Source organism: Pinus tabuliformis, chromosome 6, assembly GCF_031772625.1.
Source record: "Pinus tabuliformis cultivar Carrire ecotype Pingquan chromosome 6, CPIR1, whole genome shotgun sequence".
NCBI lineage: Eukaryota > Viridiplantae > Streptophyta > Pinopsida > Pinales > Pinaceae > Pinus > Pinus tabuliformis.
Window position 1 is genome coordinate 1,619,289,901 of NC_142292.1, and position 4,965 is coordinate 1,619,294,865.

Consider the following 4,965-nt stretch of genomic DNA (forward strand, 5'->3'; position numbering starts at 1 on the left):
CTCTCTCTCTCAGTTATGGTTTCCAGTTTATTTATGAGAATATTTTGACCCGTTTTTGTTATTGTTTGAGTTTCTCATTGAAATGATTAACCCATGAAGCTCAGTTGTATAAATAAGGTATTATCTGTGTATTATGTATGTGGACTTAAATGTGTATTTTAAATGGTGGTATCATGGTAATTAGTTGTTGGTACTAGTGTCACCACTTTAGATTTCTCATGATCGACTTGCATGTGGCTTCTAGCATGAAGTTATTAGTAGAAGTACATTAAATGAATCAATAGTTTTAGTACCCATGTAGGGTAGAATAATGAACATACTCAGATTACCTGTGATAATGGGTTCCTATGAATTTGATGACAATATTATACATATGGTGTATTTTACATCTAAGAATAGAGTTAATAGTAGAAGAAATGTGCATTATGGTGAGATTATGTATGAATATGTGAGATGATTGTGGATTCTATCGATTCTTTAACTAATATTACTACATCCACTACAGAGATATGGTATGTTCATAATGCTATAAAGTAATATATGTTTATGCAAACTCACCAATTGAGGAATATGTATCCTATTTTACGATTAATGGGTTAAGTATTTGTATTGCATGTATAACTAGTATGCATGGGAATGAAAGATTGGTAAATAACACTACCATGATCATGAAATTAATGTCCATTAGTGTTGGTGAAGATTTACCGAGATATGTTGATAGGATGCCTACCATCATAATTTCAATGGTTGATCACATGCATCCAAGAGTTTAATGAATCTAAGGTTCCATACAAGAGAACCAATAAAACAATTAATGAGGAAATTGTACTATGGCCTAACAGTAACATGGCTGAGGTAATTTCTGAAGACAAGATCTACGTGGAGGGGTAAAGGTTTAACTATGAATGAATCCAAAATTTTAAATTTATCTGTCTTGGAGGCTAAATTCTCGGGTAGGCTAAGGAGGTTCGTTATAGAAATAAGAAATTTATCTATGGTATTACGAAAGCATTAATACTCTATAGTAAACACTTGTAAAAAAGGTATAGTGAGGAATAAATATAAATGGAGTTATATAGATAACTAGGTTTGGTAAGTTCATGAACATTGTGGAATTCACGACAGTAATACCAAAGAGTATGAGTGTGTAATTCTGATGGTAGACAAATGAAAAAAAAATGGCTATTATTGGGAGATGTGACACCCCCCCTCTATCTATATGTACCATCTCTCTCTTCCCTTTCTCTCCCCTCTATATGTGTCCTCTCCTTCTCTCTATCTTCCTTCCTCTCCTATATCCCTCTCTCCCTTTTCACTCCCTCTCTCTCTACCCTTATCTTTCTATGTCTTTGTTCTTCCCTCCCTCTCTCTCCACCCACCAACTCCATCTATCTCTCCCTCCATCTCTCTCCCACTCCAACTCCCTCCCCACTCCCTCCATACTCTCTCTCTTCATTCCCCTCTCTCCCTCTCTCTTGCACCTCCCTTTAGCTCTCTCGTCCCCATCACTCTCTCTTTCTCTACCCTCTATCTATGCAACTATCTCCCCATCCTCCCTCTCTCTCCATCCATATGATGAACACTTTTCCCTCTATGTAACCAATGTTATATATAGTGCCTAAAATATTTTACATTTCAATTTTTTTATTGTGAAATGAGTTAGGGTTTTTTGTTACGTTGTATTGATTAGCCAAGGTACCGGCCCATGGTATTGTAACAAAATATGGAATGGTATTCATGAATGATTTTTATATATTTGTGTATTGATTTTTTATTATTAAGCTTTGCAAGAAAACCATTAAAAAATAAAATACTTGAAAATAATGTAAACTGAAGTAAATAACATATCTACCATCAATTACTTCACACGATAATTTAAGCAAGTCTTTGGATCATACAATGGCTCTCCCATGTCCCGTAGAAACCATGACACATAAAAATTCAACTCCAAACCTCGCTCCCATTCTAAGTTCTCCAAAATATGAAATTAGTTGTCCAACATCTAACATTGACAACTCTCATTCAGAAATTAGGACTTTTGAATATGTCAAAACTTGGACGAGTCCAAAATTTGTAGAGGAAAAATCAAAGGCAGAGCCGAGAACATCATCGAAACAAATTTGGAGATTGAATTTGCCATCGGTAGCACCCTCAGTTGTAAGGCCTACTCCATGGATGATGACTTTAAATGAGCGCCAACATGAATTTTTTGGAGGCCACGAGCATTGCTCATAGATCTCAACATGATTGATTGGGTAACGATCATGGGCCGAGGTGCCAAAGACATGATATGGTTGAAAGGGAAATGGAAACACAACTTCAGAAGTCCTCCAAAAAAGTGTGTGATGAAATTTATGACTAGGATCCTCATGACTGTTGTGGGCCTGCCAGTGAATTTTTTGACAAAATCTTCTTGTTAGGATTGGTGCTAAAGAGGGTTCCTTTGCCTCCAAATCCTCATGTCATTCAACTGTTGGATGCTAGTGGTGATTATAAGGTCCAAAAATTATGAATTTTTGCTGAAACCCTATCTCGAAAATCTTTGTGCCTCACAGTTTGTGAATGGGAGGATGTATTTTCACTTACAAACATAATTTATGAGTTAGCAAGTATTAGAGCATGGATCATGAGACTCCTTTATGAGGAGACACAATTAAATTTGGAAAATTATTTGAGGGATTACGTCATCAAGAAGGATGCCCTTATCTTCCTCATTTTAAGACTACGAGGAGGTGCCAAAGGAAATGGGGCATCCTATTCCTCTAAACCCTTCCCATTTAATGATACTCTTAACTCAGGCTCTAGCTCCCAACCCTTAAAGGCTCTTGATGACCAGGACTTTGTGGTTGAACATTCATTTGGAGTTCCATTGCTCCAAATGAATGATCTCTTCACCATGATAAATATTCATTGTTATGTTCAGTGTGCGTTCATTGTTAATGGATTCTGGATCTCGGCTTCCATGCTTGTCTTGGGTTTCTCAAAATTAGACGTAGAACTTAGATTTGTTATTATGTTCCAAAGGTTAGTTTTTTGTCATCTTCATGGATATTGAATATTGGTAGATGGTTTTTGACCAGGATCTCTAGTTTTGGGGTTAAAAGGGACTCTCAATCTAGCCATGGCTTCCATAGTTCAGCCCACTCTCCATGAAGGATCTAGCCACTTTAGTTTAGGTAAGACTCCCAAACTTACCCCTCTATTGGATTTAGCTAGATTTCCATGAAGATATTGGAAATTATATTGGGCACTTTGTCAAAATAGACAATGAGATACTACCCAATGGGCTTATCTCATTTACCTACATTTGTGTTGAGCTAAATTTAAGTTCAGGTCTCTCAGATAAAATCATTCTAAAATGGGGTGGTAAGGAACTTCATGAACCTCTGGACTATGAAATAGAGCTTTTAGATGTAGATATTGTTAGCAACTCGGGTATCTTCATAGTGTTTTCCCTATCTCTAAAGGGTGTTAGGATCCTCAGAACCACAAAAGCCCAACCATGGATGGTGTGGTCAAAAGGCAACTTGAAACATTAAGAACATGACAAGTCATAAGAAGGAAAACCCTCAATAGGAAAATACATTTCTTGATTCTTCAACCTTGCAAGATCTTATGTAGCCCACAGTTAATCCTTCTCCACCCATATTGGAAAAGAATCCTCTAACTATGGAGAATGAAAATTCATTATCATTAATTGTGGCTACAAGGAGACGGAAGAAACAACCTCATGAGTCTGATCATTTAGATATTTATAGGGATGTCTTGCACTATGAGGAGGCATTAGTGATGGAACTTCCTTTGAAAAATGAGGATATTGTTTAGAAAATCTTTGGCAAAATCACATAACCAATCTTTTGTTATGTGAAAATCTTCGGCACCTCGGTCAGAAAGCCTTCCTCAAGGCCAAGAAGGAGCGTTCAATCCAAAGGGTTCCTAAAGATCATGTTCTAGGTGTGAACCTTCCTTACATCCAAGGAACCACAGACAAGATTGCGAGGATTCTAAGAAAGTTTGGTGTATCCGCAACTTTCAGACCTCTCAATACTATCCGTGGCTCCCTCAAGTCTGTAAAAGACCCGGTTGACCCAAAGAGCATGAAGGGTGTCTATATCATTCCCTGCTCCTGTGGGACCCCTTATATTGGTGAAACTGGTCGCTTTATTAATCAGCGGATCAGCGAGCATTCGGCTGACTTAAGACATGGTAGGACCAAGTCCTCGGCCCTGGCTGAGCATGCAGGGAAGACTATGCATCATGTTTGTATAGAGGAGGCTCAAGTCATTGCCAAAATTCCCCAGTTTCACCATCACAAATTTAGAGAGGCCCTGGAGATTGAGAAAAGGCAAAACAATCTTAATAGGGATGATGGCTGGAAGATTAGTCGTTGCTGGGTCCCAGCCCTATCTTCCTAGCCTCCTCATCCCCCTTTGTGTTAGGTCTTAGGGTTTTTGTCCTCCTTTAATTTCTCTTTTGGCAAGTTTGTCCTAGTATTATGGAGTTTTTAAGTCATTATAAGTTATGTTTTAGTTTCGGGATTCCTGGTATATTAACCTTAACCTGTTTTTTCTATTGGGAAATTTATAATTAAATTTGATTTTTCCTTATATCTTTATTATTTCTATTATATCCTTAGAATCGAGTTGCCCTTTAACTTATGTCTAACAAGTATTTTTATTTTATCTAAATAAATATGGATTATTAATGATTGTTTATGGGTATATTATGATATATTTAAACTTGAAATAGTGATTTAATATTGAGTAGTTGACCATTAGGTTTAATAGATATTTACGATATACCAATTTGGATTTTAACAACCCTAAAATCTGTTTTTTCCTTAAGGAGCTAAATTCTAGGAATAATTATGATTTAACAATTTGTTGGAATTATAAATTATTAAGTGGTTTATTTAATAAACATATATAACTTACTAAATTTAATTTTGAATAGACCCTTATATTT